Source organism: Anser cygnoides, chromosome 3 (genome assembly GCF_040182565.1).
Source record: "Anser cygnoides isolate HZ-2024a breed goose chromosome 3, Taihu_goose_T2T_genome, whole genome shotgun sequence".
NCBI classification, from domain to species: domain Eukaryota; kingdom Metazoa; phylum Chordata; class Aves; order Anseriformes; family Anatidae; genus Anser; species Anser cygnoides.
This window is the reverse complement of record NC_089875.1, coordinates 99488599-99512144: the sequence shown is the minus strand read 5'-3', so window position 1 is coordinate 99512144 and position 23546 is coordinate 99488599. Positions and strand designations below refer to the sequence as shown.

General features: G+C 34.6%; 1 protein-coding gene and 1 long non-coding RNA gene across 8 annotated transcripts in view; one reads left to right on the top strand and one right to left on the bottom strand.

Moving 5' to 3' along the window:
- The window catches only part of CSMD1 (CUB and Sushi multiple domains 1), a 1150295-nt gene that overhangs the window by 329268 nt on the left and 797481 nt on the right, over positions 1 to 23546 (bottom strand). The window lies entirely within an intron of this gene.
- On the top strand, positions 228 to 21893 carry LOC106030445 (uncharacterized). The gene is made up of 4 exons (XR_010830562.1): positions 228 to 1166; positions 18029 to 18114; positions 18479 to 18662; positions 21769 to 21893. It is a non-coding gene; the product is annotated as an uncharacterized lncRNA (long non-coding RNA).

Genomic DNA, 23546 nt, shown 5'->3' with positions numbered 1-23546 from the left:
AACATTATAAATTGAAATGTTAAAATTACTTTTAATACAATTACTTATGTATTTGCATTTAACCGTATTTATTATTATTCTTCTATGAGTGATTAGAGAAAAAAAAAATAATTTCACCCAAAAGCTGTAAGAATAATGACAGTGACGACAGCATATGCATTCTGAGAGTTGTTCAGCAATGCTTCTCACAGCTTTAATTTCCAAAAATAAAAAGCACCACACAAAAGCTAATTATATATTTAATCTTTCAGGTAATAAAAGTATATCTCCCTCAGATTTAAAAGCTAATCTCCCACACCAGAATGTACGTTATCAAATCCAATGCTTATGATAAAAATGTACTTTGTATATCAGTGATAATTAACATATTTATTTTCATCTTGTGTAATTCTCTGAAATTTATCTATGTTAAGAGACACTGGTAAATATGATTGGCTTTAAAGATTACAGGCTTGGTTCTTATATCATCTACATTGATTTTACATCTTTGCATCTCTAAGCACTTGAGTAGAGCTATTCTTGACCTATATTGATACAAAATGATATCAGAATCAGGGAAGATAATGTCTGGTCATTAGTCTCAAAACTATGGCAGTCTGCTCAAATATGTAGATAATAGTGCACTGTAAGAACGTATCGGGACGCAAGCCATTATTTGGATCTAATCCAATTTATATATGGGCAAAGAGAACAGTCTCTGTCAGTTCATCTATAATGAACATTCAATGAGGAGATTCTGTAAAACTCCATTAAAATGTAAGAAGAATAGCAGAAAAGGGTAGCTGCAGTTTTCCCTCTGCAGTATTATGTGACTTACTGTCCTGGTTCCAGTTAGGACAGAGTTAATTTTTCCTCATAGTAGCTGGTAGGGTGCTATGTTTTGGATTAGGATGAGAAGAGCGCTGATAAAACATGCTGATGTTTTAATTGTTGCAGAGCAGTGTTTACACCAGGCCAAGGACTTTTCGGCTTCTCGCTCTGTCCTGCCAGCGAGCAGGCTGGGGGTGCAGCAGGAGCTGGGAGGGGACAGACCCAGGACAGCTGACCCAAACTGGCCAAAGGGGTATTCCATACCATCTGACGTCATGCTAAACAATATATAGGGGTGGCTGGCCGGGGTGGGGGGCCGGCTGCTCGGGGATAGGCTGGGCATCGGTCAGCGGGTGGTGAGCAATTGCATTGTGCATCACCTGTTTCTTACACATTATTATTATTAATACTATTATCATTATCACTATTATTATTATTATTGTTATTATTATATTCCTGTCTTAATAAACTGTCTTTATCTCAACTCACCGGCTTCACTTTCCCGTTTCTCTCCCCCATCCCAGAGAGGGAGGGGAGAGGGTGAGCGAACGGCTGTGTGGTGTTTAGCTGCCAGCCGGGTTAAACCACAACACTTACTTTTAAATCATAGTGTATAAAGTACAAATAATTTACTCTGGGAAAACTATTTTCATTTTAATTAACAGCAAAACATACCGTAAATATAATATCAGAAAATATATATATATTCTACAGATACATTTCAAAGGCTTTTAGACAAGTTTTGAATAAGCTATCTAGTTTACAAAGAAGATGTGTATTTAACTATTATTCTGTTAAAATTCTTACAATCATATAGAAATTTGACGATATTGGCTAGAAACCTAAATGCAGAGTAAAACACTCTTCAGACAATCTTGGCCACTGATCAAGTAAAGTAGATTAAGATATGACAATGGTGAAAATTTGACTTACTTGTCAACGAAACATCTGCAAACACACTTTGATGGAGTTACAGGTTTACTTTGCCTTTGTTAGCTAATGAAAAAAATACTGTTCTTGTCTTTTTGCAATTTCTTCTTTTACTGAATAATTATTGCACACAAGCTTTAAAAGCAAAGTGTCATCACTGACATTTTAGAAATGTAGACTATCATATTAATTCTGACTTTGTAAGGAGCATTACAATAATGGATCCCTATATTTTATCAACATAATTTCCATGTGTTTACACAAATAAATTTAAAGATGCAATATATTGAAAAAATATTGAATAGTACCCTCCCCCAAGTATAAATACAGTATGAATTTATTAAATTTAGTACCAGTAAATTCTGGTACTTTCTTTGTATTGTTTTATCTGATAGAGCTGCAGAATGAGACTGGAATGCAGTTTTGGAAGGTTTAGCCTTCACTAAAACTGAACACTCTTTAATGAAAATAACAGCATTGTATCAGACAGCTTGAGAAAACATGATAAAACCATGTCCTAGCATTCCACAACAAAAGCAAGTTACAAAATATCCCTGAAGGGTAGAACTACTTTTTAACACTTAACCATAAAAAGTTATTAGTCTATGAGTCTGACATAAAAATAATAATAATAAAATAATTAAAAAAATAATAATAATAAAAAGAATTTTATCAAAATATAGAAAAACAAATACATATTTAAGTGTAATAAATGTTATCCTTTGCTGTCTTACATATTTAATAATGTATTGGCTTAAACATGTTGTATTTTCTTATAACACATTTAACATAAACATGTTATATTTTCTTATAACATATTTAAATACACCTACAAATTAGTAAGTCTCTCTACAACCAGTTGGAGTCCCAGGTCAGTCACCTCGAATAACTCTCAATTACGGATGACTTCACTCTTCCACTTCAAGACCCCTACTACCTTGTAACCATGTAGCCCTGTAATGCAGTATCACCACTTCTAGTAACAAGCCATAACCCTTGTATTGAATTTTCAAGGCCTCAGAGATGGCAGTTACCACCTTTGTGCTGTCTGAACTTCTCTTCATGTGGCTGCAGCTTTGTTTTACTTTTGTGTGGCAGCAACTTCTTAGTTGACTAGGTCTCTATGACTGTACTTCATCTTTGTATGGCACAACCATAGTTTTCTACAAATAGCTGTAACGAGCTGTTATTCTGTTGGAATGAGATTGGAATGATCTTAACAAAAAGATGTAGGATAAGGAAACATGGGTTTGGTATTACTGCAGAGGTCTTGAGGGGCGGAGAGAAGACAGTACTGAGGTACAGAAATGGGATGACAATAGATGAGGCACAGGCTTGGCACTGGAAACTCCACGGATATAAACCACTCACCAAAGGTCAGGAAGCGTAGACCAAGAGCTGGATGAAATTAGCTTTGAGGGTACAAAGACAGCAAAGAAACAATATGTAATATGCATAAGGCACAATGTATATAGTAAATCTGGATGTGACATTATTTGTAGATGTTGATGAATAAAGACAGATAAAGGTGTGTGCTAGCAAACATATAAAAATAGTCCAAAGTCCAAAAGGTCCGTACAGGAGGAAGTATAAAGCAGCGGCACAAACATTATATTCATGCCAATGAAAGACTCCAGAGGCTGATGACTTCTACTGTTAACCTCTCCAGCACTCCAAAATCCTGGATTTTAAGATCCAGGGGAGCAATCGAATGGTGAGAATAACCCCAAGAAAAGGGATAGAAACTAACAAGTATGTTATAATTTTAATAGTACTATAGTTATTATTACCATTTAGACAGCTGTATAAAAGTACACTAATTTCAATATTATTTTTTTCTGTAATAATTACATATAGACTAATAAGGGTTCTTGAATTAGACTATTGAGATTTCCATTATACTGACAATTAATTCTTGGCTTTACTTATACATAGTTTGCTTCCTTTTAGTCCCCGAACAAGATTTTGATTTCTTTCTGCTGAGTTACCATTTTGCAATCAGGAGTCCTAAAAATAACAACAGATTCAACCTTAGCAGATTAAATTATACTGCACTTTTCTGATATATTATTGCTCAACCTTTACTTTCCATGGTGACATGATTAATGGTGATGACAACTTGCATTTCTATAGCAGTTACTAATGAAGGAGCTTAAAATCTTCTGCAAATATCAATACATGTAACACTGAAGTATCATTTTATAGTAAAACACCCTGTTCTCTATATATTCAAAACACATTTACAGAATTCATTCTTTGATCTGATGTGAGCAGCTGTAAAACTGGCCTTAGTTCCAAACTTTGTTTCATTTGGTCACTACACAATTTTTCCTCTTTCCTGTGCCTCTAAAAAGACATGGTTAGGTGTATCTGTTAAAAAGCTTAATTCAAACTGTTATAAACACGTTCTTATTCTTTATATTATACAGCATATATGTACACAAGACAGTAGCATGCACACTGGAACACAATCTATAGCGTTTTGAGAACAAGGAGTTCTAACCAGAACAGAGTGGCTATCTATGCCATACCTGAAAAGATTTGGAAACTATCTAACTTTCAGTATCTGATTTTTCTATTTGTAAACATATTCTTTACAAATCTTATTCATTTCTCCACTGTCAGTATGCACCAGCTGTATTTCTTTCGTATGTGTATACACTTGTATAAAAACTCATTACATGTTCAGGATCCTTGATGTAGCTGTATCATTTATTACTAAGATTTTAAAATGGATGAAAAGTTGGAATAAATATATGTAATAAAAATAAGGATTTATATTTATTTTAATTTGTGAGGTACAACATTATAACCAAAAGTGCCACATCTAATTCTGTTAAGAACCTACCCCACTTATGCCTTAGCTAGCAAATTTGACATTCATGATGAGCTGATACTAAAATTCCTGAGGAAATATTATCTAGTGCCATTTATAAGGAAAGCTGAGTTATCCTAATATACCTCCACTCCCGTTTTTCTGAATATTGCAAATATAAATCAATGAAAGTTCTACCATATTCAAAACAAAGTCTGAAGTCACATATTACTTTTTGGATTACTCTTTGGATTTATTTTGTGTATCTCCTTTGTACTTACTGATAGGCTTCTCCCTTCTGGTCCTAAGTCAGGATGCTATTTATTCCTTTGGATACTGAGTTTATTCATCTTTTTTTTTTTTTTTTTAAGCTTTTAGGAATTAAAAAAAAAAAACAAAGAAACAACAAACAAACAAAAACCCTTGTGTAATACCACAAATGACTATTCTAACAAAAATCACCATTTCTGAAAGGACTTTTGGTCAATCTGTTTGTTTTATCACATCTTCAGAGTTTTCTTTCCTTTTCCTATACCTCCTACATGTGCAATGTTCATTACCAAGTGTAAAGACCTATTATTGAATGCAGCTAAAATGTGAAGATATTAGCTAAATTTAAATTACCAAAACATAATGACTTTTTGTCTTTTAAGTCTAGCAGGAGATTTTGCCATTCCTAGTTTCAGTCATAATACATGTCAGATGTGAAGTGGTCCAATTCTACATAGAGTAAGCTACCTAATAATTGATTATTTAACTACTGACTACTCAGCAAAAAAATAGCTAATTTTATGACTGTTACTGGGATTTGTTAACCCATGAAAGTATTTTTTAAAAATCTATCAGATTTCATGTCTTTTTTTTTTAGCTTTATATTTATTTAGTTTTATATTTATTTAACTTTGTATTTAACTCTTACCATTCTCTACACAGCTCCCCAAATTTCCTTTTATTTTTTTTATGACAGCTTTCTCAAGAGCAGCTATATTTTTAAAATGTAAAGCTGATGTTAAATACTTTGAATTTAATGTCATGCTGCATAAACAGATGGAAACTATATTCTTTAATCACACACATGATTCAGTTAAAATGTCCAGTCTAAAGCAGTGAAGTGCTTCTAGAAATAGGCAGACAACTGAAAAATTAGGCCAGGATCAGAAAATGCTGCGGTTTTGATAAGGAGTATCACAAAAGGAAAAGATAATGAAAGGCAGTGCATAAACATCGTAGTACACAGTAATACTAAACACATGCTTAATATAGCCCAATAATCAGAGAAATGAGCTGGTTGCCTTTCTTAAATTCATGCTGCAAAGTCTACATCACATGAACCACAACACTATTTGAACAAAAGGACTCACACACGGCAGGAAATGGAGTACGCTTTCCTGAATGTGATACTTCTGATGCAGTGAAGTTTATGGCAACATTTATTTAAGCAATAACTTGTTGAGAATGAAGTTGTATTTCAAGCAATCTGTTTGAAACCAAATTTTTTTTTTTCAAGAGCGATTTTATTTCCTTTCCTCCTCAACTGCAGGAACTTCAATAAGCATTCTGAAGGAATAGAAAACAACCAGGAAATGAGTACACATTTGGATTACTTGTCTCAACTATCTCTAGCTATTAGCTGTTAACCTTTTCCCCCCCGCCTTATAATTATAATCCACATGCATGTTAGTGCTACAGGCAGCTCTAAGAAACCCTTTCTGTACTTTAGTTAGTTGTTGGTGAGTCTTGGATACCTTCATGCAACAAATAGCTGTAGGATCATACTACTAGGCATCTGCTTCACAGTGTTCTGTAATTCTGCATTGCTTGATGAATGTATGGATATCACCCAAGCTGCCAGAATGACAATCATCTGGAACACTGAGGCATCACAATGTCATGGTAACTCTGATAGAGTGCAGACTATCTACAGCAGAATGATACAAAGTAAGGAACTCATAGCAAGTCTTCACTGCTAATGCTTTTACTAAGTTTTTATGTGAGAGTGACTGCTCCTCTACGATTTTTTAATATTGGACCTGAATAAACAGGATGATTTCTTGAAGCATGCAGTTCTATAAAAATAAAGAATCCTCTTCACATCGAGTGTGAAGAACTAAGATCCTCAAGAGATATGCTAAAACTTAAGACACAGCCTCATGGTGACAACTCAGTGGAGTTTAAAATTACAGGAAAGGATCTTGCACAGTCTGGTAGAAAAGGCCAAAAAAAAAAAAAAAAAAAGGCCAAAAATAGCAAAGGATTCAGAATCTTCTGCACACTTTAGGAAGGGCTGTAAAATACGATCCTTTGAGACGAAGGTTCATCTCCTGTGACAACTGTCCACATACATTCCATGAATGAATTTAATCTTATCAGTGTATATAAATACCTGAGAGTGCAAAAAAGCCAGACTCTTTTCAGTGGTGCCCAGTGACAGGACAAGAGGCAATGGGCACAGACTGAAACACAGAAGGTCTGAACATGTCTTTACTATGCAGGTGACTGAGCACTGGCACAGGCTGGCCAGAGAGACTGTGGAGTCTTCCTCCTGGGAAGCTGCAGGGATGTGGTCCTGGACAACCTGCTCTGGGTGTCCCTGACTGAGCAGAGGGTTGGACCAGGTGACCTCCAAAGGTCCCCCTTCCAAGCCAAACCATTCTGCAGCTCTGTGACTCTGACAGTAAGATGAAAATGGAAAAGCACTCTGTGATATATCATGTCCGTAATGTACTGCAAATAAAGGAACTAAAACTTGCTTGCTGAAGAAATTTTTGAAAAGATTGAGTGAAGATTCTTCTAAAGTCTCTGAAGTTTCGCAAAGCATCATGAACGTTTAAGTGAGGTCTAAACAGACAGGTTGAGTTTTACTATTGTGATTACGTGGGACATAAATCAGAGAATTAAACCCAGTAGTTTGGAACCTGTTCAAGGAAGAAAAGCTGTCACTAATAAAAAGTCCTAAGTTGCTCCATCATGGCTTAGGATGGAGTGACAATTGCCTTCTGCATGTCCCGCTGTGAGGCCTAGATGCTTAAACAGAAAGTGCATCTTATTGGATGGTGAAAAGATTTTTTTTTTTCTTGTAGATTTCAATACCAATCAATCAACGAAATAAGAAAAAGGGTTTTATCCTTCATATGAAATAACTGTAAATCATACTTAAAACCCTCATGAAGACATAAAACAAAAGGAAGGACCTTGCACTGACAGCGAACCTCAGACAGATCCAAAAGGAGATGATATTAAAGGACTGTTTTTAAACTCTTCTTCTTTGACACTGAAAATCATGCACCAGATTCCCTTTCTGAAGAGCTGAAAAAAAAAAAATATATATATACTATCACCTATCACCACTTAAGCTTGAAAATAGAAATGGAAGTTTTCAGTATTTTGAAGTCTAAAATTAAGGTTGTCAACTAGCCTTTCTCATCAGCACCTGAAAACAGTCACCATAGAAATTTCTGCATTTGAGATGTACAGGAAGTTTTCAGGGGTGAATGAGAGCCTATGTTAACCCAACTGGATCCTTAAAAAGAAATTAAAATAAATAAATAATACTGATTGTATGGTGGGGTGCAGCAACGACTATATGCGCCATAAACCAGCCACTAATTCCAGTACACAGACATCTTATGCCATTTCTCTTCAACATGTTAGGCCAGTCTGGCTGTGAATGGAGAGGAGGACAGGCAGAAAGCACGAGACAATGGCGTAGAGAGTGACTACAACTACCAGCTATACGCTGAGGGCTCCTGTCCAGGCTGGCTATTTGGTTACAAGAAAGAGAGCAGAGTTTGTTTGGTCTCTTCTCTGTTCGCAAATCATGCATTTAGTCAAAGTTTTCAGCTGTGGCCAAGTAACTCTTAGTTCCCCACCATACAAGTACTAGAATTTGCATAAGGAAAGAAGTTCAAAAGTCATCACTATATGGTTATAAATGGCTGTGACTAAGGAAGAAGTCATAAAATGAAAAATAGCAAGTGACTAAAGTTAAAGGAGAGCAAGATTGAAATACCTGACCCAAGAAGAGGTAAAAATGCTTTGGTATATGAGGCCTGGAGTATTCCATTTTTATTTTAATAAAGAGTTTCAAATATGATCTAGGAAAATAGATATGTATATCTAACATTACTGGCCAAAGTTGTAAAAAGTATAGCGAAGAACAGAATTAGTGGATAGCGACGGTGTATCTGGGAGAATGGAATGATCAGTAGAGTGAGAAAGTTTGCTAATGACAGATCTCTTCAAAATAATAAATCTGAGAGTCTGATGTGGGGAAAAAAAAGAGAAAGAACTTATAACAGACTGACTGGCAGATTAAATTTGATGTAGACAAATATTAAATGATGCATAAGACAAAATTAAGTTTAACTGTGCAAATAAAATGATGGATTGGAAACTGGTAAATAAGGGTACCAGTTTGGTGTTATGAAAGATAATGTCAAAAAAATTTAGTCTTAGTACAGACAGAAGTGAACTAAACATTAACATTTATTAAAATAAAATAGAATGGAGAACATAATTTTGTTATCAGATAAACTTTCATCCTGAATACTTCATGCAGCTTTGATCCTCCAATCTCAGAAAATAAAAAAAAAAAAAAAGAGACTGTAGTAAGGCTTTTGCCATTGATACGACAGCCTCACAGGCAACCCTGGTAAACAGTGTCTTACTTAAAATGTTATGGAGTAGGGTCAGTGCTGTTGGGACAATTATAACTGTTTTCACTTTCAGATTTGAAAGATGTACAGAAACTTCTGATTTTTTCATGTGCTTTTTTCTTTTTTGTTTTTTGGTTAAACAAGATGTATGCCCAAATAGTAAGCATGGTATTTAAGCTTGTACGTAACCTGAAACTGGGAAGAACTGTAGGTACTCTGTTAGCCAGGTTGAGAAAGCAAAGTGACCTTGAAGAATAGGGCCATAAGAACAAACAAAAAAGTGTCATTAAACAGCGTCTACATTTAGAAAAGTGAAATGTACTGCTTATTTACAGGCTGACAGCTCTTTAAAAGAAGATCTGGCTATAGAGCACAAGCTGAACATGAATCAACAGCCACCTCTGAAGAAGTCAGACATCATAATAAAGTGTACCTGGGAGTATCTAACAGATGGGGAGGATTTTTTTTCCTCTTTAATCAACTTCTGTAAAAGATCTCAAACACAAAGCTGTGTTGAGTTTTGACCTGACACTTCAAAAAAGGTATCAATCAACTGTAAACTATTTATTGTATAGAATATTAATATAAATATTTGACATCATTTATTTCTCAGAAATACAAGTGATGGAAGAGTTCAAGTCATCTAAGTATCAGCTTTCTTTTTTTTTTCCAAAACAGCAACATGGGGTACATTGTTTAAGCTGCCTAATATCTTTACCCATAAAGTGAAAACAACAAAACTAGTAAAACAATGATGAATCACAGAATTGTAGGGGTTGGAAGGGACCTCCAGAGATCATTGGGTCCAACCCCCCTGCCAAAGCAGGTTCCCTAGAGCAGGTTGCACAGGTAGGCCTCCAGACGGGCCTTGAATATCTCCAGAGAAGGAGACTCCACAACCTCCCTGGGCAGCCTGTTCCAGTGCTCCAACACCCTCACCATGAAGAAGTTTTCGCATGTCGGTGCGGAACTTCCTGTGCTCCATTTTGTGGCCATTGCCCCTTGTCCTGTCCCCACAAACCACTGAAAAGAGGTTGGCCAAATCCCTCTGTCTCCCACACCTCAGGTATTTATAAACATTGATAAGATCCCCTCTCAGTCTTCTCTTCTCCAGGCTGAACGGACCCAGGTCTCTCAGCCTTCCCTGTGAGGGAAGATGCTCCCTTCTAGAAAGGCTAGTGAGTAGTGAGTATGAGTTGAGGAGGATGTTTGAGGGAGCTGGCAAGTGCTTTGTTCACCATCCTATGGATTTTGCATGGATCCTTTAGTTCACTATAATCTTAAAGACTGTACATTGGCTAGGATGCAGGGTTAACACAACATGCTTCCTTTCTCCAACAGCAGTGAAATGACCAACATTTATAGAGTGTGACTTAAAGCATGAGTTTTATTCAAACCTATTCTATTTCCAATGGAGCAATGTAGAACAAAGCGCTAACTGCAGGTCCACAATCAAAACTTTTCATTCAGCACTGCATTCTTTTCTGTTTTGTACTACATACATTTTTTAAAGTAAAATTAAATTTAATTGTAATAAGTCTGTCACATGAAAAAAAATGTAGAAGCCTGACAAATCAGATTTAAATTATTTTGAACTTGAATGACATCTGAGTAAATAATTATTTGTTCTTCAGATTTGATTATATTCCTGCAGACACTTGATAATGTAGCATCTCTGAGTTACAATAGACTTAGAGGATGTATACTCAAATCCTTTTTCTTTCTAAAATTGATAAGCAATAACTCCATCTCCTGAGAGCATACAGTGAAAAAAACACACGTGGAAAAAACAAAACAACACCAACCAATTTCTGTGAAATTACAGGAGCCAGTAAAGTCACAGTATCACCTGACTTACTGATTTTATTTGTCCTGTTGCGATTATGGCTTTTGTGGTAGAAAAAAAATAAAAAATGCTGAGGAAAATATATCAGATTGCTTCTTAAAATCACAGAATAATTCAGATTGGAAGGGACCTTGGTAGCTCACTAGTTGAGCTTGTTGTTCAAAGCAGGGTCAACAATGAGTTCAGACCAGGTTGGTCAGGGCTTTATCCAGTCAGGTCATGATGAAGCAATGAATCCTGGAAACCATTTCCATCCATATGAAGGACAAGAAAGTCATCAGAAGTCATCAGCATGGATGCAACAAGGGGAAGTTATGCTCGACCAATGTCCTAAGTTTCTACAATAAAATGACTAGCCTGGTAGATGAGAAGAATACAGTGAATATTGTTGTCCTGGGCTTCAGTAAGGCCTTTGACGCTGTCTCCCATATGGTCGTCATAGAGAAGTTGTTGACATACAGTCTGGATGAGCAGATAGTGACGTGGATTGAACACTGGCTGAACAGTCAGGGACAGAGGAGGGTGATCAGTGGTACTAATTAGTACTGGTGAGGCAACACCACACCTGCAGCCAGTTCTGGGCTCCCCAGTACAAGAGGGACATTAACGTATTGGAGAGTCCAAATGAGATTTGTACATTTTTTATTATAGCTACAGGTGACCAGGGAACTGAGCAAAAAGCGGTTCCAGTATTGTGCTTTGCAATACATCAACAAGCTCCCTTAATAATACGTCCTACCCTACATGCTGAATAGAAATAGGTGACAACCTAAGACATTAATATAAAAGCTCTGGGAAAGGTTCTTGAGCATACAGAAATTGCTATCCTTTAAGAATATTTAAATAATGTACCCAGTCAAAAAAAAAAAAAAAGTTCAAAGCTGGCCAGTCTTAAAAGCAAGCTAGAAGTATGTGAGGTTTAAATATGACATAATCAAATGAAACATATCTGATTCTACCAAGCACCACTGGGTCTTTCACAAAGGAAATGTCACTTTTTTATCTTTTTAAAACTTGAACAAATAAAGAATAAATAAATTATAAACATATGAATAATTAGTTAGAGCAAGTCACAGTGTTTAGTGACTGGTTGTCACTAAAAAGATGCTAGTGGAAAGCAAAAGAGGTTGACACATGAGGTTGTTCACGACAAGTTATACTTCTTTTAGCTTCACTACTGCTACTATTGTTGTTTGGTTTCCACTACTCAGAAGGATTAATAACAGCAAATAACGTGCACAGTCTCTTCCTATTGTGTAGTTCTTTTTGTCTGTGGTTAAGAAACATGAGCTGTTAGTAAAAGAATGAAATAAAAAAATACGCTTGAGATTGAGTAAAAGCTCAACACTTGCTTTTCTATCACAAAAAGCGTATTTTTACATGATTTTTTTTTCAAGAAACTTTTCAAAATGCAATTGTGACATAATAAAGGAAATTAATTCTGCCTATTCATCTGCTGTCTATTAATCACTTCAAACAGAAAAATGCAAAGTCCTTTTTGGAATACAAATCCAGATAACAATACTAAAAAAAAAAATACATTTGAGCCTACCCTAATGTTATTAATTCTAAATGTGGTTCTCTAATGCCATTTCTAAACAATTTTATTCTCTCTTTATCAGTATCAGTGTCTATTTCATAGACATTTTTATTACCTAAATTAAAAAATGCTTGCATTACGTCTATAGATATACTGAGCCTCCATAAAAAGCTTATAGCTAGATTTAAAGAGTTAGATTTTTTTTCTAATGACTTCAATAAAGGCTCTAATAGCATATTAATTCTTTTGGGATTGTGCACAATACTTTGTATGAAAAATATCTTTGAATGGGGTGACCATCTGGTAGCTGCACAAGACTAATTCTGTCATTTTGATACTAGCATTCAGGGTTCCTTATTTAAACTAAACACTATTCTAAGATACATTACCACAATCTATATCATGGAGCAAAACATGTGAAATAACAGCATTAAACATTTCTTATTTTTTCAACATATTCAGTATGATATAGAAGATCACAGCGCGAGCATGTATCATTTTTTTCTATTACTACAAAGTGCCCATTGCTATAAAACATGGTTCAGAAGTGCTACTATCAAAACATTTGTTGCAAATTTTCTCTGTCTCAGTGTTTTTGTACAGAATAGCAGTTCTTTTTTATTAAAAACATTTTTCATCCTGTGATTGTAAGATAATCTAAAATGTGAATCAAGGGCAAATATGAATATGTAGAAAGTCTAAGGAAATAGCTTATGGTGATGAATTCTGCCCATTATATCTCATCAGAGACCTCTGGACTGTGATATTAGCATTTTTGTGCAGCACCAATAATGTTGAACCTTTGTTACAGAATTCAATGTTCTAAATGTCAATAATACCCACTATCTTTTTTCTGTCTCCCCGTTTTATAGTAACCGATTCGGTATGTGAGCATACTGTTCTATAACTGCCATTAGAAGGGCAATTCACTGAATTACAAGGCATACATAGACTAATCAGTTTTCTGTCAGACCAGGCAGGTCTGACAAGATCCAACTTACAATCATTCCCAGTTGCAGGAACAGGAACTTCAGATTTCATCATGCCTTCAGAATGTAGATTACTTTGTAAAAATAAATACAGATTTTCTGAATTCTAATTAATACAAAGAAAGCTGGGGGGGGGGGGGGGATACATCTGATGAGTATAATTCTGTCAGTGTTTACCTTCTAATGTCCACAGAGATTTATAAAGAATAAACAGTAAAACAAACAAAGAAACAAAGAAAATATAGTTGCCCTTGTTGTTGAAAGCTATTACTAGATTGCTGCTACTGCAATCATGAAGATGATTTCATTGTCTTATTCAGAATAAGAAGGAAGGGTATTTCTTGCAGGTGAATAGGATTAATTTTGCTTCAACCTGACATGTGGTTTGATTCATGACAAAACAGTGTGCTGGAACAATGTTGGTCAAAAATATTATGACCATAATTTGACGCCAATATGATGAAATTGTCCAACTGAAAACCAAAGTTAAAGACAATAAATAAATATTTAAATCATATCTCTAAATAGTACTCATGTCTATTAAAGCTGTAATATTTTTCTCAGATAGAATCTCAATTTAATTTTCTGTCTTTTGGAAGATAAAATCATTACATGTTACTATGTCCTTCTAGGAAAAAAAAATAGGATCCTAAAGATAATCTTGATTTTTAAAATCTCATTTCTTAAGTGATTGAACAATGAGAGTAGCCACGTGAAAGTACAAATTCTAGTGGAAAAATCAACCTTTCTGAAATATTTACCAGGTAAGCACCATGGTTCCTGAATAATGTCACATTTTTATTTTTAAACATTCTTTTTAACAGCGTCTATAAAATACTTCTGTGGTACTTCATATGTAATTTTTTTCTTGCATAATCAAATATCTTTAGTAGTCAAAATTAACATTGTACACTGCTTAAATGAAAACCTGTAAATTCTTTAAAATTGTCTATAATCTCACTGTTTTACTTAAAATGCCATGAACATAAGCTTGATAATTCTAATGTCTGTAAGAATGGAAATGAATGCCCAGTCATAGAGAAACATGTGAAATATGTACATGAACACATTAATTATTCCGTGTGTTGAAAACACTTGGCTAATCAGAGAATCACTAACATTTTAAAGGATCTCCTGAAGTCATCTAGTCCAACCCCTGACACACAGCAGGTATAATTAGATTATAAAGTTTACCATAATTCAAGTGGTTATACCAAATTACTAAAAATCTAGGGGTGTAATAGATAACAGCTCCCTCAATATTTTAACACATCTTAAATTCATGAATTGGATTTTGACTGATCTAATTAAAAGAACATGAATTGAACATAATTTTGCTGAAAACAGTATCTTACCGACATGGTTGCAATACAAATTGAAAAAAAAAACAACTCATAGAACTTTATAAATTGTGAATAGGTTTATCTCTTGATAGCTGTTTCAAAGATATTCGCTGAAGAATTCTCTTATAAAGTGACAAAAAGAAGCAAACACAAAAGTGACTAAAAGTGTTTCTGAATTGTTTGAATATTGTTCAAATTGAAAGTATTCCACAGCAGAAACTAGGTACACCCAAGAAGTCTCCGTTATGATTCTTCTACCTCATTTAAATAGGAAATACAAATATATACACATATATTTGAAGTGATCAGAACCGTGTTTCAGAAATCAGTAATGAGGACGGGATTCAGTATAAATCTAAATGCACAGCTAGTGTCATTTGAAAGTGTAAGATACCATCCATTTCCTGAAGTTACAGGATCAGTGAGATACCCACAATTTTCTGAAGCACCAGAAGGCCAGGAAGTATTCCTTGAAGCATCTGCCCCATTCCTAGAAGTGCTCAAGGCCAGGCTGGATGGGGCTTTGAGCAACCTGGTCTGGTGGGAGGTGTCCCTGCCCATGGAAGGGGGGTTAGAACTAGATGATTTTTAAGGTTCCTTCCAACTAAACCATTCTGTGATTCTGTGAAGCATCTGAAAAGAACTCAAAAACACCTACATGTAGATGTTCACCTGTTGGTGTTCAAAGGTGCTTTAGGTATCTAATATCTCACTGCAGTTAATTTAGCTAAACGAGCTGTTCACCTGACTGGCAGCTAGGTGTCTGCTTCAGGCTGAGCTGAATTGCTGTGTAGCCTCCCCTGGCAATACGTGAAGCTTAGGCAGTGATAGTTCAGTAAGCTTCCCTACAATTAAACATCTCATGCTGAGATGGTTTAAGGTATCAGACATGTATTTATGGTCTTGCAGATAGAACTTAATCTATAGGAAATTTATGCCTTTCTAGATACACACCTGGAGGCAAAGCAGAAGAACTTAGAGAATCTCAAATGACCCTAGAGATTTCTCTGATGGGAAACCAAGTCTTTAGACTGCCTGCACACATCTAGCTCTAAAAGTCTTGACTCTGAGTCTTGAATAACATATGGATAGTCCATTTTTAAATGCGACAACCAGCAGAATGCATTGTTAATCTATATAGTGTATCTCAAGTGCAAAAATATACCATCGGTCTCTTATCTTGATTTGTTCTTGATGGAACTAAATGGTGCAAAACGAAACAGTGGAAGTCAATGATGTTTTGCAGAGTGCAGTAGCTGTGAGTTTTGGGCAGAAGCTAACCAATTACCTTGGAAACATAATAGTCCCGCTGCTCACTTCAAGTGGAAATCGTTATTAGCTTATTTACTAATTATTATTTGAATGGCCATTGAAGAAAATAAGTAACCTAGAACAAACTCTGAATATCCTATTTGATAAAAAAATAAAATCTATCAGTATATATTTTCCTTTCAGATACGGTAACAGCAGGAAGGGATTCTATAGAGGTAATAAGTGGCTAATAAATACATATATGTATATATTTGTAAGCATTTAGTGTTTTGCACATAGAATTACACATATGTAACAGCATACATGAAATACCTTCTGAAAGATAGTACAAGGTAAAAATAATTTACCAGTAAATCTGTTTAAAATTACAGAAGAGAAAAAACACCTGATTACAGAGAAACACAATGCAGATGTCAAAATATTTCAAAATATCTAAGATACAATTAAAAAGAAGGATCATTCAGGAAGCTGTTGACTTGACAGTTTAATAACACAGAACAGTGCTTGGAATTGGATTAACTCTGTGAAAGACTGAATTGAAACATCACACATACTCTGCCTGCTTGCATACTCTGCACAACTGCCTTCTTTGCCTCGGAAGAAAGAAACAAATGACAAACAACTAATAGATAGCAAGAAAATATTCATTACAGGCAATACCCTGAGTAATAGACAGCCTTTCAAACTGCTTTATCAGGTTGGATTTGTCTGAATTTAAAGGAAAAAAATAAACTCTTAAACTGACCTTTCTGAGCATTCATTGTTTAGCCGTGGAATAGATTCCATACTGCATGCACAACGTGTGTGTAAATGTCAGCTTTCTCTATGTGTTGTGATAGTTGCATGAGAAGATTAAAAATGCATTCACATCAGCATTTTGACCAGGGGTGCAATTCCAAAACAATCTCTGGGTATCTCCACTTACTGTGCTTTAGTTTGCACCACAGAGCAATGTCAGAAAAGACAGACAGTTCTTTTCGGATGAAACTGAACTTGAAGGTGTTTTCCAGACAGATTCACATTAGAACTAGTCCATAATAAAAACCCTGAAAATACACCTAGTATGGACCCCAGGCCCACAGCACCAACTGTTTTGCACTATAAAGCTGCTTTTGTTGCACTGCACTTCTAATGCTAATGTAAACATAGACTAATTTATTCTCTTAGGACAACTGGAGGCAATACTTGGATCTTGTCCTATCTCCCTTTCTCTTATCTTCCCACCCTCTGAGACTACGCTGGTGCTCTGCAGACGGAAATTTCTGCATGATCTCCATGTGATCTCCAGGGTAGACAAACAGCGTGTTTTCTCAGCTTTAATAGTAATAATAATAATAATAATAATAATAATAATAATAATAAAGATTTACCATCTAGAAACCTCTGAATTTTGACTGGAGAAATAAATTAGACTTTTCTCTCCTTGACTTGCATTCTGATGCCAGGTATTTATACTAATAAATAAGTAAGGAGACTGTTACTTAGAAGAACTACTTCTAAAAGTAGTAGAGGGTAAAGATCTGCATGAAGGAAATTCTCCATTCAGAGTCTGTCAAGGCCATGACAACAGGCCCTGTGCCTTACAAAACAGAATGGCCACAAGAGAACAGTAACAATCTTGATGAAATTCTGAGAATACGTAAATTTCATATTTACACAGCTTACAAACTTTATCTTGTACATGGCCTGTTATTTTCTTCTGCCAATTTCAATAAGAAATTTGGAATATGAACTGATTAAGAACATATGAACTCCTCCTAAGATGTTTTCCTCCTTAGGCAGAAATAGTTTCTACTGTAATGAGCTGGTCTCCATTTTAATCTTTCAGAACTACAGCCACCTACATACTATTCCTGCAGTGAAGCTCCTGTTCACACCTCACTTCAGTTCTGAATGCTTTATGATGGTGCACAGGTAAGATCTTTGCTTGTGGATGTTTCAGAAAGGTTAGTAATAAATTATGTTCCAGTGATGACATTTAAAAGACTAACCTCTTAACTGGGCTAAATATATATTATATATAAATATTTAAATTTATATATATATGAATGTATATATATATAGGTCATAGTGATGAAGGTTACCACCTACAGGGAGGAGAAGGAAACCAAGCTGGGAAATCTCATCCTACTAATCTGCCATCTGGAAAGGAAAGGGATGACCATCCTAATAAAAAATTCCTTTTTTGAAAGGCATACACAACTCAAAAAGGCATGATTTTACTGTTTAAATAGAAAACTAACTGCAGTGTTTCAGGTTCCATTTTCTCTTTTCTCAGCAACACAGATGGAAGAAGTGAAATGCCTTTGTATGTCCAGAAATAGAAGCATCTTCACCATCCCTCCTTCCTAAGGTGGGAGCTTGTCCCATTGCTCCCTCTCTGGGCATGTGCATCAGCTGCCTTGAAATCTGCTTTCTTTATCTCCTGCAGACATTACTAAATCTCTGGGACATGATGAAAGGTAGGAAGAGAAGACTTCTGAGAGCGGAAATGTGTATATAGCATATCTACATTAACCCTTTAAACAATTTATAACTGGTTATCAAGAAAAGGTTGCTCCATACTGTTATCCTCTAGAGACTAAATCTAGATATTGCTTTGTGATCTCGACATTTATTAAACTCTGTAAATGCGAACATCTATAGAGCTCTTAAAGTACACTGGGAAAGACATGAGTTTTAGGTTACAAGTTACAATTACAAATGATAAAAATCATATGTAGATTGAATATATCTTATTCCATAACATGGAAGAGGAAAGAAAATAGACTACAGCTATGAAAGAAGAGGTGATCTAATACATGATCCAGAACAGTTTAAGATTTATTTTTGTAATTGGTCTATTTGATCAAAGTCAGATTTCCTTGAGGTAATAATTTGATCACATGAGAAGTCTGAAATAGCATGTTGGATTTCTCCATTACATATAGGCTGTCCTAGTAAGAACTTGCAGTAAATTGTAACAAATGTTTTAAATGTTTTTATGCACAAAGTTTATTACATTGATGCAATGAAACGTTTCAATAACAACTTGCGGAGAAAAAATAAAACTAGCTGTGTATAGAAACAAGATGCCCCAAATTAATTGCCAGACCCCGTGAACAGCAGGAAAAAAAAGCCATTAAATATTCTACTTGGCAACAGCTGACCAAACAGAATAACTTTGGAATTTCAATAAGACATTGTGTCTGTCTTAGTTATAATACCCTCCTCAGTAAAATCTGGAATTTTGTCATACAGACAAGTAAGAAATTAAGAACATTAATGACTCATTAAAAGTCTGTCACTGAGAAAGGCTCAAACTCTTTAGTATTTTCATGAATATGGGTGACAAATCAGAACATCATCACTTCACCTCCTGTGTCTATCACCTCTTCTTGACTTGTCTGTCAAAATTCTCATTATCTTGTGCAATATAAATTCTTTTTTCTGCAGTTATTGACTTTTTCCTATAGTAAATGAGCGTTGAGATCACAGTACATTTCTTAATACATGGCCAGAATTTCTTACATGTTTCATCTTGTGTTTACTTGTTCTACCATGACTTTGCAGTGCTAGTCATCGATATACAGCGGGATCAGCTATAATTGATATTTTGTCCAGGTTGTACATTTGGAATTTGATGTCCATTATAGACCAGAGTTTTTTAAAAAAAGCTGTTCATGGTTTTTTTTGTTGTTTTTTTTTTTATTTTTTTTAGCGCTGGGTAAACCTGACGGAGAAGAACAAAAATGGGCACAATAAGTTATTCACTGATCTATGACCACCTGCCATAGTCAGTCATAGATCACTCAAGTTTTTTCTTTTACTTAACAAGATCCAGGAAGCAAATTTGATCTTAAGTGGGATACAATAAACTTTGAGGTGTTTACTTTGAAGTTAGAAAGATGCTAAAGAAGTAAAACTAATTTAGGCAGTGCACTTAAAGGCTTTAAATTATAGAGAAATTAACACAGGCCACAAAGTACACTCTTGCAACTTGTTTTTCCCATGCTGCTTTTCAGCTATTACACTAACTCAAGTGCCATTTATGCCTCACAGCACTTAAACCTTTTATTCTGTAATAACTTACTGCAAACCCTATTTTATTTTCCGTACAAAGTAAAAATTCCATTAAGTACAATTACCTCTATCCTTCCTCTTTTACATCTTCCTGAAATCAAAGATCTGTACGTCTTAATGTACATGTGATGATTTGATCCTCCATTTACTATTTTCCCTAATGCCTCTTTACTTGTAATATGAAGCTCCTATTCAGTAATACACCAAAGTGAGTTAATTAAATGAAGTGCTGACAGTAATTTATTATGTAAATACCTGGAGGCTTCTATTTGCAGCGATGCCAAATACCAGACCTATAGTATTGCTAAAGACGACTGAAAGGGATCAGAAATAATTTTTAGAAAATACTAATCTACTTTAAAAATCTGATGATCTTTTTCTATGTATATTCTTCAATATGTAGTATGTGAATTTGTTAGAATTTCATATAATTTACCTATAAATGTTCAGCTGGCATTTTCCCAGTAGAAAAAGTTACTCAGGAAAAGTTTTTGAAAGAGAATACAAACAGTGAATATCAAACACAGGAAACTTTGACCATCTGCACCTTAAGGAAAAGTAAATGAACATAACCCAGAACTGTAAGTACATAAATTACTCTGTTAGTACTGATCTTGAGCAGAAAATGTGAGCTGCACAGGGTCTGCACCAAGATAATTTCTACAGAATATCTGGTAAACCTGAGATACATATATATACACACACACATATTTGGTGTGTGTGTATGTACACACACACAAAATTAATATATGTCAATCTATTGTATATGCATACACAAACGTGTATTTGGTGTATACATATATATATATATATATATATAAAAACAATGATGTCATCCAAGGATATTGTCAGATCAGATTACTATCAATAGCTGCAGACACTTTCAACCTCAAGGGAAAAACATCAATACATAAATTTTGATATCCTGTGTTTATACATTGTTCTCTTTGTAAGAACTGTTAAGAACTATCAGGGAATATATTTTAAATAGAACTAAACTATAGGAGAAACAAAAATAAGGTAAGTATGCAGAGGTTTAATTGGAGGATTTATTTATTTTTAAACAGTGGCAGAACATTCTCATCTAATGCATGTTCTGTTCTGAGATTTTCCTGTCAGAAAATATCCTGAATTAAAGGAGAGAACGGTAATGACTTTGTCACTAGATGTAAATGCTTTCAATTGTGCAGGTAAAATATTCAGTTATTTATTTTTCATCTCTGTGTGACTGCACATGTATGTATGATCAAAAGACTAACAAATATGTTGATTTGCTTTCTGTAATGCGTGAATACAAAGTACTTAAGAAAGCATCTTATATTCACATATATTCAATGGATATTCACCTATGGCTTTAGAAATCCAATTGATACTCTATTTGATAAACTTGCCTGAAATCATTTCACTATGAGAGAAATTAAATGTATATATATTTTTTGTGAAATAGCAAGTCAGTGCACCAACTGGTATATTCTTATGCTGAATAGTACTGTAATTAATTTACAGGGATGCCATCCAGAAGGACCTTAACAGGCTTGAGAGGCGGACCCATGCAAACCTCAGGAAGTAGTGACAAAGAAAAAAAATCATCTGACTACTTCATGTACTAGTGTTTGGGCTAAATTTAAACCATGAAAACCATTAGGACACTATATTTAAATTTGTATCTCAGTCTTCTCCTTTCTTAAAATATACAAAGTGAAAAAGAAAAAATGGTTAAAGGTAACAGATTAATTAGTGGAGATCAATACAGCACAAAAGATGAAACTGAGGCAGAGGAAAACAAAAGCATCAAGTACCAGAGGAAGAGAAAGCAAGTGTCAGAGGGAAGAAAAAAAGCCTCTCAATATTTACCCAGGAATTTCCACAATATTTTTGAACAAGTAATGAGACCTATGAACAAAGCTGGCCTGTTTAAATTCAAAAATGGGGGTTCTAAATACTCTCACCAGATAAATTCCTCTAAGGAAAAAAAAGGGAGGCAACAATCTTTTTAACCTTTAAAGACTACCTCTAGCATCTGTGATTCAAAAGAAATCAAAAAGGCAGGCTTACATATTACAAAGTTATTTATTTATTTTGTATTGTTTCATCAGGTGGTTGTTTTAGCTATCAAATAAACAGATAAAAAGAGGAATAGTCTGGTTACATTTTGTAAGAAATAGGTTAAAATAACAACTAATTTTACAGGCCATTCAATCTATGATAAAATCAAATACAAATCATTTTCGCTATGGTAATTCTTCAACAAAATAGTGACAGTAATGGTTTTGCATAATTTTTACCCATGCAGATACAGGGCAAACATATCATAGCAAAAATATTCCATATTGCCCTCTTTTGAAAGGGATTTTTTTTTCTTCTTTTTCCTTGACTTTATACTAGAAAGTGAGAAAACTTGAAATGTGTCAAGCTTTTTTATTTACAAAATTGTCTTGATAACTTTGAAGGTTTGGGTTTTTTTTTGCTTGTTTGATTTTGTTTTTTAAATTGTTTCCACTAAGCCATGTATGTGTGACTTAATCTTGCCAATTAAAAATTTGTCATGCTTTAATACATTTAGTCTGTTTGGAGTGTGAGTTTGTTTGTCTTGGGCTGTGCATTATTAGTTAATATATTCCAACTGTCATTCTGAAATATTGATTTATTATAAATTCAAAGGCAGCAACACAACAAATTTAATCCTGATTCTCCTTCTCCAGCTTTTCCATCATGACATTTGCACACATGTATATTTTTCTAACAATACCGTTTTTCCCTCTAAATCACTATTTCTAACTCAGCGTATCACACTTAGATCCATCTAAAGCTTATAAAATTCATGCCCCACAGATAAGTCTTGGCAGAGAAGACCTAGCTGATATCCTGAAAGCAAAACTAAGGACATTATTTTTTGACAAAGAAAGACCATACAGAATGTACACACGCCTCTGTAGTAAAAAAAAAAAAAAAAAAGTATTTATATCCATACTAAATTAATGCAATGTATTATAATCCTCCATAAAACCATATTAGTGTTTAAAAAGAAAAACTGCTACAAGCTCAAATGTAATAAAAAGTGATATAACTACGACATTTATGTCATTCTTTCATCAATGGAGTTCCAGCAGCAAAGAAATAATTTAAAAGGAGTTGCAGTAGATTGTATCAGTAATATCAAAATATCAATAAATATCAGAACAATACCATTACATCTGCCAATCCTCTTCAAAATAATCCTTTCCTATGTCTGCCATGATCTGTGTGAAAATCTGTCATCTAAGTGTGAAACAGGATCAACAAAA